The 15031-nt window shown below is 47.1% G+C and overlaps 1 protein-coding gene across 2 annotated transcripts in view; it reads right to left on the bottom strand.

Annotated features, from left to right (window-relative positions):
• The window catches only part of RASGEF1C (RasGEF domain family member 1C), a 72694-nt gene extending 58750 nt beyond the window's left edge, over nt 1–13944 (bottom strand). The window contains exons 1-2 of one of the 2 annotated variants that reach the window (XM_074551895.1): nt 13564–13707; nt 11494–11635 (exon numbers count right to left, since the gene is read on the bottom strand). The gene's annotated coding sequence lies outside the window, so the exon portion shown is untranslated. Of the gene's footprint in view, nt 1–11493; nt 11636–13563 lie in introns of both variants that reach the window. The other variant, XM_074551894.1, reaches the window with a different exon arrangement.
• Between the last annotated feature and the right edge of the window lie 1087 nt (nt 13945–15031).

The following is a 15031-nucleotide window of genomic DNA, read 5'->3' as shown; positions in this document are numbered from 1 at the left end:
CTCTCCAGACTTTTACAAAGATGTATTAAGAACATCTCACAGTACTTTCAGTGATTTTTCCCATTTCCTAAAATTTATTTTCCTTTCCTACCAGAAGACCCATCTCTGCACACACTCCACCTTCAGTACAATCAATAAATTGATAAAGAAGTGAATGCCTTGCCATACATCATTTAATGCTGACTTCTCCCTATGGCTGTTTGAACTAAGTCCATTCTAAGCCCTTAACTGTATTTCTGTACCAATGATTTCCAATTCAAAGGCTTTGCTTTGTCAATTACACACATGCATGCACACACCTACATGTGCATCTTCTGTTAATGCTTTAAGCAATACTTGAATCCTTTAATATTCTCTTCAAGGCCTTTTACAATTTTCCCCACAATGCCATTTAGACTAGCAATTAACCCCCCTGAAACACCACTGCTACCTAATGCTCTTCCAGCAGCACTCAGAGACAGGACAATGTGACAGAAAAACACATTCACGTCTTCACACGCTGGTATGAAGTCCTGGCTTGTCCACAACCATGTTTTTGTTAACTTATCTAGGGTTGAAAACCCTTAGTTATTGACAGCTCTGGTTTGGTAGCTGAGAGCAGGAGTACTGAGTCATGCTGGCACAATCATCACTCTTTCTCCAGGGATGTTTGGCACAGCCAGTGCCATCGTTAATTTACTCACAGACTGACCTGGGCTGTCCAGCATGCAGGGGTGTAGAGCAGTGGGACACTGTGCCCATCACCTCTCCTGGTGAATGGCAGCAGGAAAGAACACTGCTTTCCATTTCCAGGGCTGCTTTTGTGCTGCCAGCCACCCCAGGCATGGATGTGGGCAGCAAATGGAGCTACCACAGACAGGACACAGCTGAGGTCTCCAAAGGGCTTTTCCTCCCTGCAGCTCCTGCCAAGACAGCTGGGGAAGCTCCACAAGTGGAGACTCAGGCACACAGACATTGCTCAGAGCCTCAGCTCACAGTCAGCCTTCCAGGGAACTACTTGTGTATCTATGGAGTCTCCAGGAACAAACTGGTTCTCACCTGTAGGAAACCAAGAGTAGAAAGTGTCCATCCCACAAGCCATGGCTGCCCAGGTGTTCCTGCTGACAGCAAAGGTTGGACTCCAGGTGGATTTTAAATTGAAGTTCACCTGCAGTGATCTGTTTGGAAAAGTGTTCCCCAATGTGTCTATGGGGGATAAATGCACATTAAAAACTGAGCCTTTTTGGATCAAAGGAACTGGAACTTCTGTACTACGTAAAAAACAACAAATCAAAATACACTTTTTCCTATTATGAGCATGGAAAAAAAAAAGAGAAACCTTCCTACGTAAACATGATAGGACAGACACTCAAGTCACATACTAAGCATTTTTCAGTGGTTTGGGAAAGAAAAGAAATACAAAACGTGAAGTTAATATTCCTACTGGAATGAGATGAAAGATATCATTTTACGCCCTACTTGAACCATCATAGTAATTTTCATCTGCACTAATAAAAATAAATCAGCAGCTGATCTTCCATGCATTACAATTACCATTTCATGCAACAGTCACAATGCTTCTGAGATGCATTTGCCCTTTGGAACTCCTGCCACAAACAGAGCTGAATTTGGGGACTGCCGAGTGCACAAATTTATAACATCAATTCTTTGAGGACATTGTCATGTAGAAAATGCAATGTGGGCAGCTAGAGAGAAGCATCCAGAGAAAAGCATCCAGAGAAAAGCGTCCAACTCTGAGTAAAGATTTTTAAGAGGAAAATAATTAGAACTGAACAACTGAAAAAAGAAAAAGTCATCTTGCACTGCACCAACTGTTGGGTGACCAGCAGAGCCCTGTTTGGAGCAGACTCCTCACCCAGACAGGAATTAATGAATTCCCAAGCAACCCCCCCTGCCTGCAGCTCAGCCTCTTGCAGAGATGCTCATTTGCAGAGCACGACACAACGTGCTGTTAGACAGGAGAGGTTCAATATTCATTAACCAAAAGAGCCCCCACCTTGTGCTGCTGCTGCCTGCAGTACAAATCACCCAGCCTGGGTTTTATCAATGCTGTCACTCACTGTCCCAGGAACCTGAGCCTCGAATGCAGCAGCACCCCCAGCCCTCAGCTGGGGCATTGGCACAGCCAGAGCCCAAAGCTGGGAACCTGCAACCACTCTTTGGGCAACCCAGACAGAAAATGCTGGAAACACAAGAGGTTCAATCTCAAATTTGCATATAGCAACTTATCCTCGCAATAGTTCACTGCTAAAAAAGGAGCTACATGAAAAGGAGGAATTGAAGCAGGCAGCTGCACGTTGGGAGATTTACTCCAAAGCCTCCCAGGAAGCCAATGGAAGCTTGCAGCACACGCTTTTCTTTTACAGCCCAGGACAGCAATACATTCAACTGTGCTAAAGCAGAAGTGTCAGGCACAGAGATTTAAGGAGATAATACAGTGAAGGCTCAGGGACTAGATAAAATCATAAAAAGATGCAGGCAAAGCTGCTTCTTGCTTGCTCTTTGCTATCAGTTGTCCCTTTGTATTGGATGGGGAAGGCAGAGCACAACAGCTCCAGCAGGAGGGATGGCTGGGGTAACCTTGTCCTTGGCTGCCCAAATCCAAAACCAGCTTGTCCCTGAGCACCCCTGCTCTTCTGGCTCAAAAAAACAACTCTGGTCACCAATGCAAACATCTGCACCCAGCAGAATGGGGCACCAGATGTACAGGGATGCAACCTGCTCCAGTCAGGTGGAAATCTACATTGCTTTACAGGCTGACCCCAGCCTTGGATTCTGCTCTGTCTGCTGAGCTCTGCAGCATGTCCTGGCAACACACAGATTATCCAAGAAGCTCCGTAAAACACGGCCAAGGTATAGTAGAGACCCAACAGCACATAAACTGTCAAAGAGAAAAAAAAAACAAAAACCAAAACAACCACCCTGCTTTCAGATATCTGGAAGTTATGCAGAAAAGATCTTCATGGCCATCTCCTTGGTGCCTGTAAGCACTTGGTCCCACAGGTCACACTGGGAAATCCCAGCAAACTGGAGAGCCCCACAGCCATCCATCCTTCCAGCAGCACTTGGGCTAAAACTGCCCCAGAACTGAGGATGCTTTGTCACACACTCTGCCTCTGCTGGGAGCCTGGAAATGCTCTCTTCAGAACCCTGGAAATGCTCCCTTCAGGACCCTGCTTGCCCAAATATGTTTGTCACTGTCTCCCAAATAACTCACAGGAATGTCTTTCATTTTTCAAGCAGTGCCATCAAACATGGGGCTGCACACATCACAAACACTGACATATTTCACTAAAACAATCCAGCAGCAGCATATGGGGAGTATTTATACAGGCCTTTATTATTATTTATGGAAGGTAAACGACCCTCTCCAAGACGTGGTGACTTGTGCTGACAGCATCTTTGTTTTTAGGAAAAAAATACCAAGAGAGGAGGGTTGGAGGCTTTGCAAGTCTAACCCATGGGTACAAATTCCACCAGTTCCTGTCCAGGAAAAAACCCAAGCATTCTCTTCTTCCCGTTTTTATTGTCATTCATCTTACAAGCTGGTCTTATTAAACTTGTTACTCAACACAATAATTAGTAGAAATAATATATATATAAAAAAATAAAATTCAGGCATTTGCTATAATTAAGTCTTCTTAAGTGTTATTTTATTAGTTGGGGTGGAGCAATTTTGTCACGATTGAACTGTTGAGGAACAATTAAGTAGAATGTAGCTTTAATTCCTTCCTGATCTCCTGACAAAAGCCAACACACATTCAAACTCGTGTGAGAGAAACCAACACCAATCAGAGCAATGTGACATTGCAAGTTGTCTCACCAGGTGAGAAGCCAAGCTGGGACGGTGCCGCAGCACTGGAGCTTTAATGGGTGCCAGCAGCAGTGCCCTGGGCAGGGGCAGTGCCAGGTCTGTGCCAGGGGTTTGTTTGCTCTCCCCAGGAAGGACAAAGGCACCGTGTGGCCCAAGGATGAGCCATGCACAACTCGTGGGACCAGTCGGGATTTTAGGGTGCCAGCACTTCACTCTTGAGCTCTGACACGTCACCCATCAGCCACTGGACGAGTCCCAGAATCTCCCTGTCCCGGTTTCTAGCTATCACAAGTGGAAACCAGCCCATCTCCAGCATGGAAGGACACTTTGATAAATGCAGTAATTACCACCAGACACCCCACCCAGCCAGCAAGAAAATCAAGGCCATTTATTTGCCCACCTAGTTATAAAACTACCACCAGAAAACTCTGCAAATCAAGCCCCTGGAATCTGATTTAATTAAATCAATGAGAATTATATCATTAATTCATCAGAAAGCTCAAAGCTAATAGGAAATTGTTTCTATCGACTACAAACTCCTTCCAGGGAGCTGCCTGGCGGTGCCCCCGCTGTGGAGCTGCCCAGCTGCACCTCTGCTGCTCCATTTGTCATCTCAATGCACCATTTGTTCCTCCCAACACAGATCAGCTTTCACAAAGCAGTTGTCATGCTTCTCCCAGCCCCTGCCATCCCAAGCACTTTGCACATTCCCCTCCACATGTGCTCATAAAAATCACTCGCTGTGAGAGCTTTTAAATGGGGCTTGTCAAAACACCAGGATGGAAGGTGTGCAGGAGAGAACCTCCAGTTTCCTTTGCTGGAACACCCAAACACACAGCCTGGTACCATCAGGCTTCTCTTTCCTCAACATACCCCTGGGATGTGGCTGTAAAGAAGAATTCTGACAGGAGGGAAGGGAGACACAACAATCTTAAAAGGAAACTTCACACATGTAAAAGCCTACAAAGGGTAAAACCTGTCAAAGAAACCACCAGGAAGTGTTTTAAGGCAATTTGGAAATACAGTTTCAGTGGCTGGTTGAACACCTTTAGAATACAAATATTCAGCAGGCTATTTACAGTACAAGGGAAAAAGTTTCCACTTTTTCCAACCCACAGCAGAGCAGAGTCTATTCTCAGTGAGGAACATAAATTTTGAGCAGCTCCAAGAGACATGACGAAGTCATTGGCTTTATCTCAATTTAACTGATTTCAGGAAACTTAAGCAATACTCAAGACGAGGGCTCTCCATCTCAAAGACACTCAAACCCTGCTAGACCTGCTATTGTGTAGACAGCAGTTGCTGATTTATTGACTGCATAGAGCTGTGGATCAAGCCTTAGTATTTGCTAATATCTCTCCTGGAATTGGCCTTTAATGACCTGATTCCACTGCTATTAGTGAGAAAGGAACAATGCCCCTTTCCTTCAACCCAGTTGGACCAAGCTGTATCACTTAGCAGCTGAACTGGAAAAATAAAACATTTGGACCAATTAAGCTACTGATAAGATATTTAGCACACATTTCATCTGATATGAAAACCTCAAATCTAGGGCTAAACCAAAGAAATTACAGTACAGTTTCCAGATGAAAAAGAAAGGTGTTGAGCAGTGGAAATTCCCCTCTCATTCCCTTGGGTGCAATTCAGAAGTTACCCTGGCGAGTCCAGGGCAGCTCCAGGAACATAAATACAAAGTGACAGGGAAATCCAGCCTACTATTCACATCACATATTCCATGGTTCTTTCTATTTCACAGTAATACACCAAGTTAAGCTGCTTATTAGATGGGCACATTCTCCTAACCTCAGCCTGGCTTCTATGTTATGTTGGGCTTGCCATCAGTACTGACCGCCCTTTAATCCTAATTCTGCTGTCATTTGTGGTTTCACTTCAGAAGATCCTTGCTTTAATTCACAAATGGGATCACTGTTAGCACTGCTGCAGCCCACAAGAGAGGCATGTGAGAAATGCCATCCCTGTAACCATCCCTATTTATACAATCCTCCTGCACATTTTCCTAACAATCTATACTTTCAAATACTTCTGTTGACCTACAGGATGTTGTGGCATATGCTTCTAAGCCCCACAGCACGCCCATTAGCAAATAATGACCTTCCTAAAATGACCTGGTAACAGCTAATAACTGCCATAAAGCATAAAAAGGCTGTGGTACAGAAGGTCTTTTATGGAATGAAAAAAAAAACCCCAAATTTTTATTAGCAGAATTGCTAATGGACACAGAGTCCTCATGTGATCCATTTACTTTTAGGAAATGCCTGGTATCAGATAATGAAATTATCTCACAAAACAAAAACAACCCCCAAACCAGCACTTTCAAAAAGCACACTGCAGTCTGGCAGCTCATGAATGAAACACTCCGTAGGTGTTTGTGTACATTTATAATTTACTACACCACATTAAGAAGTAAGACAACTGCAAACGACAAGCTGCTGCTCTCCCAGCTGTGTACACTGTGCAATGATACCTTCCACCAGGGCTCAGCCCTGCTACCAACCTTCCAGTTGGGAGAAAGACAGAAGGATCCAAAGGATCCAAATCAGCTCCAGCAACTGAGTAACAAATGGCAGCAACTCTGCCTTCATAAAGTTCTGAATCAATACACACTGAAATGCTGTTTAGTGTGTGCATATGCCAGGAGCAGAAGCACAAATCCCACCCCTGATACAGAGCAGCACACCTGCTCCAGACCTTGCTTTCATCCTGCACCCCAAACTTGTATAAAATCACTGCTAATCTCCCACAGAGGAGATATCCATATCTGGCAGCTCACGTAGCACCAGGTTCAGCCCTTCTGGAACAAAGCACCAAACTCAGCCAGGCACACACCTAGCTTTACACATGTTCCCAGCTCAGAGAGAAATCTCCAGGTGCAGTTTTCAGCACGTAATTAATCCTACAAAACACAGCAAGACAAGCTTTCCTTTATGGCCTCAGCAGGAGAAGACTCAATGCAGCTGCATGGAAGTGCCTCACAGGATATTTCCTACAACACTTTCACCTGCTCTTGATCTTCCTACCTGAATTTCTCTATTGGACCCACTGCTTGCAGTTTCCCCTGTAACCCTGGTGAATTATTCTATGCTGGCTCATCCTAATGGCTGAACCATACGTGACCCATGTAACTCTTTCTGCACCCAGATAAGGAGGCCCTGCAGAGTTTCAGTTCCATGAACAAGTTGACAGATTTGAACAAAGTGATGGAAAACATTGCAGATCTCCAGAGTCATCTTTTCTCTCTGCAGATCACTGACTGCACTCAGCATCTTGTCTGTGTTCCAGTTTCAGGGCAGCTGAAGTCTCCAGGCAGCACTCCAGGGACAGCCATGGATCCCTGATGCTTCCAGGGACCTTCTCCAGCCCACAGGGCACAGCAGGGACTGTCTGAAGACATTCCTTGCCCATTCCACACCCCTGCATGATCCCATTCCTACACCCTGTCCTGAGCTCCAGCCCTGCAGAAAGCATCAGGGCCTTTCAACAGCACCCATGTGGAACATCCCAACTTCCTGCACTTGTGGCTTTCCCTTCTGTTTGTTTTTAAGCTGAGGAACGTGATCCCTGAGCCAGGTGACCAGGCTGAACATGGTGTAGGATGTTTATGCACATGTATTGGAACAGCCTACACCACGTTCAAAAGTGCTGTAATCAGGAAATGAGCCATGAAATGTGTAAGCGGCGGCACATTAATAATCTGGTTTATAGCTTAAATTAGAATCTTTGGAATTTCACAGCCAGACACTTTTAAATAGGTCAAAAAATGCTGTAATCACACTTAATGATCACACTGTGATGTGCACGGCATCAGAGCTGGGAGTGAGGAAACCTGAGCAGAATGGATATGAACTACTGGCACACTCAAAAAAGCATTTACCAAACCTCAAGAACAAAACACGTAGCTCAGGCACCAAGTTTTTTATCTTTTGATCCTGCTCTTCAGAAATGAGGTGTGAGATTTCATGTGATCACAGACAACAAATGCTGTTCTCTGTATTTTCATTTTAGTTAGCACTGCAGATTAGCAAAGGATTTGACCACTTGCAAGTGGTGAGAATTCAGTGATGTTAACAAAGCCTTCCCCATCTGAGAAACACAGTTTTCTATCGTCCCTGCCCACGCATGTGTCACCCCCAGTGCACAGACTTGAAACACATTCCTGGGTATCAGCGTTTGGGTTTCTTTCAAAGAAAAGAACAAGAATCCACAGATCAATCTCAGTAATCTTTTAGTCTCCAAACCAGGGAAACCCTTCACAATTTTGCTAAATTTAGACACATGCTTACGTTCTCTCTACACCAACTTGATTTCAGGTATAATAAACCTGATGTTAAAATTGAATAAAGAATGAGAATTTCAGCAAAAGACACAATCATTGACTAATTAATCCAGTCCTGTCAAGCTATTGAGGCAAACTAGAAAAAAAAAATCTGCTATATTCTGTGAAAACAAAGTCAATGTTTGTCTACTGCAAAAGTACAAAGTCAGCAGGGGAGACTGCTTGGAAGCTTGTAAGAAAGCAGTAGAGAAATGTTTTTTTGGTTTCTTTTTTCCTCCAGTCAAACTGGGCTTCTTCTAAAAAACAAAGCAAGGCAAAAGATGAAAGGCCTTCTCTTCTGAAGCCAAAGATGAAGAATACAAAGAATATTAATGACTAACAAGTCTGTCTGCAAATGCCATGAGCTTAGCTGTAGAAGGGACTAAAAGGAAGAACAGCACTGCTATTAACTAATAAGTTTCTGATCTAACAAGCAGTGATGAAGGCTGATTGGTCATTTATAGAAGGGAACATTAGTTCAGAAGAACACAGGTTCCCTACAGAGGATGAAAGGAAAGAAGAAAAGATGCCATTATATACATGAAAAGCTCAGGATGGCTCATTTACCCAACACATAAAGGTAGTAAATTCCCAATTAGGACTTGTCTGTACCCTCACAGGTACAGCAGATGGCTGTCTTGTGGAAAACTTGAGAATTAGTGCAAAGTTGTCACCAGCCCTATATTACAGAACGCTGGATTTTGATGAATTGCATTTCCTAAAGAAAAAATTCAGTAAACATAGAACCTTGCTTTTGTCACAGCAGCGCCTTATTTCCCAGTTCCACAGTTTCCCAGTGTCTTGGAATCCTGCAGGGGTCCAGGAGGGTCCCATGGACCAGGGCCAAGGGAGGGAGGCACTGGCCTCTCACTTCTGCACAAGCACAGCGAGACCAGTGCAAAGCATGTCCTTCCATGTTTGAAGTTTGCCCATTCCCTTTCAAGAAATTCTTCTAATTTAAGCAAGTGAAACACAATAAAACCAGGAAGATGAAAAACAACCGGCTCGGAGCCAAAAGTGACACCACGCCAAGTTCAGATTTGGAAACTGATTCATTTGCCAGCTCACAGGCACACACACCTAGAGTGTCTATATTTATACACATGGACTCAGGCTCCCTGCTTGGTACAGGCACTATGAGTATTTTTAAATCAGCAAGAAATCAAGAATCCCAGTGCTTAGAGAAGATGGAAAAATTCCCTTTTCTCTAAGCTCAGATTAGAGGAGTCTTGACGCATCAGCTCTGCCTGCAGCACCCAGCAAGGCTGAGAGCCAGCATGGACACACAATTCACTCTGAGATTCCTTCCCTTAACAGGCCACTGCTCACTCTGCAGACAGGCTGTGTTCTGCACTGCAGCCTCATCCAGCAGAGGACACGAGAAGCTTCTGTGTCAGGATGGAAATCTGGGGAGCATTTGTCAGTGAGAGAGATGGCAATGCTGGACCCAGCACTGCCAGAGAGCCCCAGTGCTGCTGCCCTTCCAGGCTGGGAATTCACAGCCCCACGTTCTGTTCCCAGCTTTGTCCAGAACCCACAGTGGTCTCAGGAGATCACCAAACTCCCTCAGCATCCCTTCATGGAAAAGGGGATAACAAAACGTCTCAGCAGCACCACAAAGGTTTGTTAATGCTTGTAAGCACTTTGTAGATAAGCAACATCAAGACAGCAGTCAGCAGAGGGATTTGGGGCACAGACAGACATAAATCCAAAGCACTCATATCATATATTCCTTTCAGACAGGCATAGCAGCAGATCAGCTCCCTGCATTTAGTGGTTGTGGGCTCCATCCTCTCAACAGACTGAGCACTCTGCCTTTGATCCAAAAAATGAGTCCGTGGAGAATATTCACATGTTTAATGTTAATCATATGCTTAAATTCTCTGAATCTATAAAGAGAGTAAAAGAGAAAAGTGCTCCCCAGCTCCAAAACAAACACAAATTCCCAGAAGTTATATTTAGGACATGAGCAAACATTTGGCCAGCAAAGGAAAAGCCTTCAGTATACACCTGCTAAGCTTCTGCATCCCTCAGGAAACCTGCAGGTGGGAAAAGTGTCCACAGTGAATTTGCTTAGACAAAACCTTTCTAAAATAACCAGCATGGTGATATTTGAAAGAAGCACCCCAGAGCATGTGACCTACTATTCTTACACACACAAGCAGTCCTTGAGCAAGGAAATCAGAAAACAGAATAAATGAAATTAATTAAGAAATTCACCACACAGATTTGAACTTCTGACTGGGAATTTATAGTTGCAAAAGAATGCATGCATTTATTAACTGTGTACTGTAAGAGAAGAGGCTTTGCTCAGAGGACAGGCACTGCCACCCAGCCCTCACATATTCCTTATGCCTTCAGCAGCACCTAGAAAGCATCTTCTCATAACTGTATCAGAAAGGAACAACACTGAGCAAAAGGAATGGAACCCCCTTAAAGCCTTGTTCATTTTCAGCACATGCCGCTCTCACATCCTCACTATCTGAGACATCTAACTCAATTTACATCCTGCTAAACTCCTGGGCTAGCTGATGGCTTGGGGCTACCAGTCTGCTAAATCAGCTGGCCAGAGTGCCCAGGAGTCTCTGCTCCTGCTCCAACCCCACCCTGACCATCCTGATGATGGATCAGGTGTGTGGAGAGAGGGCAGGGCTCCTGTGGTGCAGGTGAGCTGGGCAGAGCGAGCAGGGAGCTGCAGTGCTAGGATCAGTGAGTTCCAGGCAGTCAGACACTCCTGCAGAGCAGAGCACTCCCAGCTGCAGCCTGGACACAGCCCTGGCCAGACGAGCATGAGCAGCACAAACACAGGGCTGGCTCCCAGAGATGATTTTCAAACCCTGCTAGACAAGCATGTATAGCAAGAAAAGCCTCAGGCAAGCAGAGGGCCACTATGCAGAGCTTCATTGCTGTAGCAGAGCCATAAACATCATCCAGCTTACTCACAGCAGCATCACCTTTTGCCAGCCATGTGAAACGGACAAATCACTCTCTCACCAGCATAAATTGTCCAAGAAGTTAAATAAGGGTTAATTATTTCTAAGGATTTTAAAAGAATCTTTCAAGATTTCTGCCCTCAAATTTGATTTAAAAATGCTGTAAATATTTTCAAGCGAATATCATCAGATGAAATTGACTTGATGGTATAAAAGAACCATTTTCTTAAGTAAAGGCTTTTTGAGAAGTGTGCTGTATTCTAACAGTAGACAGCACTTTTACCTTAATAAACCAGAGGGAGCTGTATTAGTCACACCTTACAAATGGTTAACAAGGTGTTTATCTTCCTTGTTTGGCTGAATTAGAACCACACAAAATACCCTGACTCAAAGGAGGCAGAACAAATCCCTACCTTCACCTGCCGTGAGGGATGGAATTAGAATGCTGGGTGAGGCTCTAAGGAGTCCAAGGGAAGTTAAGACATCACAAGGAATCCTGGTTATACTTCTCCACCTCCTTTGCACGACACTTTGCTGTCCCAAGGTTTGCAGACACTACAAAGCAACACAAAGTTCACTGCTGTTGCAGTTATCAGCATGACCTGGCAGACCCCACCTCTGGAGAGGGCTGAAAGCCTCAGACTACACTTCCATGACTTTTTTCACCAGTTTCCTGCTTATTGTGAGAGATGCCCTACACTGCACAGGCTTGGAGCTTACTCCTAATGATGGGGTAAGCTCCAAGCCTGTGCAGTGCAGGGCATCTCTCACAATAAGCTCAGACCTCTCAGACATCTCTGGTGCCTTTGCTTTGTTCAGAGCCTCCATTAACATCACCCAGGACTTCATTAGCAGGCACTTTCCCCTGGCTAGAGCCTTGACTCTTCCTTTGCTCTACCACTTCTTCCTTGAAGTGCACAAAGAGCCAGAGTGTAACAAAGAAATGCACTCCCCATCCTCACTCCTGCACCAAGCCATCCTCCCCATCCCTCAAAGGCAGCCCACCCCTACTCCATCCCTAACAAAACAGGGAGATTAAGAGAGTCCTGGGAAACAGAGCAGCAGCAAGGGGCATCTTCCAGTGCTCAGAAGGGCAGCAACACCTCCAGGCACCAGGCACCACTGGCCGCAGCAGAGAGCACAGGTGTCCCACAGCAAGAGCTGAACCTGGGCAAGGACTGCTGGATGCACCTTTTCAGCCACACTGGCTTGAGAGCAATAATTATATTCCAGTCTCATTTCCTCCTGATCTACAGCTCTAACTCCTTAGTGACTCCTATGAAGCCAATTTCCAAATGTGGTACCACTCTGGGTGTTTGCCTTAAATAAAGAGCCCAGTAAAACAATAACTATCTTTTTTATCTGGAAAATACATGCCCAGAAAATTTCTCCTGTGGAATACAAATGTCAGTATTTCAGGTGTCAGGAACATCATATGATGTTGGATCCAAGGTTCCAACAATGTGCCATCGCCACCCTACTCAACACATGGGCAGAGACCAAGTCTAGAGGATACAATCAAAGCATAAATGGTTCCTCCTCTGCACTGCTTTTTCCTTGTCATCTCCCAGTGTTTAATGCTGTGCCAGAGGGAGCAGTGCCCAGTGTGGGTCTTCAGACAGCCACCAGAACGCCCGAGGCTGTGCCATGTCACCCAGGAGCACGGCGGGCATTAAAGGCACAGGAGTCTGTGCAGCTGCTCCCCTGTCCTGCTAATTGGGTACTGCGGACACGCTCACGCCGTGAGCGCATCTTTGACATAACACAGCATGACAATTCTTCCAGAGTCACAGAAATGCAGAGCATACAAATAAACCTGAATGCTGAAACCTTTTCATTGTTCATAAGAATATGCACGCTGCACCTGTTACGACCAAGGGCACTGTCTGCGCCTAGGAGCTGATTATTCCAGCCTCTAACAAGCCTGTCTGATTTGGAGGACTGTCAAACTCCAGGAGTTAATAAAGCACAGCAAAATTATTTTGCAAAAAGAAATCATTACGGAATATACAGGGGGAGAGATCTTTAAATGTAAGGCAAAGAAAACAATCCTCAAACTGACATTATCCTCTCAGCTTCCTACAGCCCCTGAATCAATTTAAATCAAATTCACTGAAACAAAATAACTCTAAAATTGATACCGGTAAAGTCCTTCCCGGAGACAAATGTTCGGGAGCCCAAGCGCAGCTCCCGCCCGGGACTCCCGATAGAGGAAGGCAGGAGAGAGGAGCGCTCCCCAAGCCCCGTCCGGCGGGAGGGAGCAGCGCTCCCGCAGCCGCGAGAGGAGCCGGAGCGGGGGAAGCCGGGGAGCAGGTGCCAGAGCCGGTCCCCTCAGACCAGCCCCGCCGCCAGCAGGTGAGGAGCACCGGGCCAGGGCTGATTTTTCGGTGGAGAGAAGGAGCCGGAGCAGCGCAGCGAGGAGCGGCGGCTGCGGCAGCGCGGTGCGGGCAGGGCGCGGCGGAGGGGACGGGAGCGGCACTCACCGAGCTACGCGTGGCTGCTGCTGCTGCTGCTGCCCCCGCTGCCGTCCATGGGGGCGGCGGGCGGACGGGAGCCCGCTGTGGGCCACAGCCGCCCCGCGATCCGCCGCATCTGCCCGGCGCCGCCGCCGCCGCGGAGGAGGAGGATGAGGAGGAGGAGGAGGAAGAGCGGAGCGCGCCGCCCCGGAGCCCCGCACAGCCCGGCCGCAGAGCGCCGCCTGCCTGCCTGCCCGCCGGGATGGGATGGGATGGATGGGATGGGAGCGGGGGGGCCCGGCCGCGGGGGCAGGTGCAGCCGCCTGGGGCGGGGGGCGGCGCGGAGCCGCAGCCGGAGCTGGAGCTGGAACCGGAGCCGGGCGCGGCCCCGGGGCGGCGCAGCTGCCGGAGCCGTGCGCGGAACGGGGGCGAGGAGCGGCTGGAAGCGCCTGTGTGTAACGTGGCCGGGCGCGAATCCGCCCCGCGAGGGCTTTTAATGAAGTACAGATGTTCCCTAATATAATTATGTCGTCCTCTCGCTGATAATTGGCTTTGGCAGGCGCGCTGATCGAATCCCCCCGCGCCGCTGCCGTGCGCTCCCCCCGCCGGCTCCGCACCCGGGCACGGCCCTGGGGACCCCGCACGGCCTGGCCCCGCTCCTGCCCACAGACACCTGCGATTATTTCGGCTCTCAGCAGGTGAAGATGAGGGACAACGCTATTTACTTATTCCTTAAAGTGTATGTCCTCAGAGAGCATGGGCTTAACTGGCTGCCCGTAGCCGGGGAGGATGAAACACCGTGGTTGTAGGATGGAAAGGTTATTGCACACACTGGGCAAGGAGGGACCCTGTTATTGAGCAGGAGCTCAGCAGCAGAGGATGTCCTGGCTGGCTGAGCAGGACCAGCACCCCCTGTGCAGCTCTCCTGCTGTACCTGTGCTCTCAGCAGGCCAGGTGAGCTGCAGATGGTTCAAACACCCCAGTTCTCCCCAGCTTGGTTTGTCTTCAGGGAAATTGCCAATAAGGACACGCTAATACAAGTCAGATGTGTGGGTGTTTTATGCATCTATGTAAGGAAAATGGATCAAGCCCACAAATTCATCTTGCAGAGGACAAGCAGCCAACACAAGGTAATGATTTCTAGTCACTACAGGCCCCAGACCACACTGCTTTCACCCCATGACTCAAAGCTGAAACCCAGCCATGCCATTCCTGCTGACACCTGGACACTACGAGGTGTGTAAACACTTCAGATAAGCAGGATTAGGGAATTCTTTTAGCCCAGGGCTGCAGAGGGGAGCCACAGAGAGCTGACACTTCTGTACTTCTGTCAGCTTGGGCAGTGTCTGAGGGGATGGGCAGTCCTACTGGTTAACACAAAGTGCAGGTTGGAACTCAGCTCCCACATCCCCAAAAGAAATTCTGTCCTGCCCAGTCCAGGGTCTTAACCCCCAGCTCTTATCAATATAAGTGAAGGCAAGAGATTACAGTTCTT

The sequence above is a fragment of the Zonotrichia albicollis genome, chromosome 15 (assembly GCF_047830755.1).
Source record: "Zonotrichia albicollis isolate bZonAlb1 chromosome 15, bZonAlb1.hap1, whole genome shotgun sequence".
Lineage (NCBI taxonomy): Eukaryota > Metazoa > Chordata > Aves > Passeriformes > Passerellidae > Zonotrichia > Zonotrichia albicollis.
The sequence above is the reverse complement of the archived record's forward strand: the minus strand, read 5'-3'. Positions and strand labels throughout refer to the sequence as shown.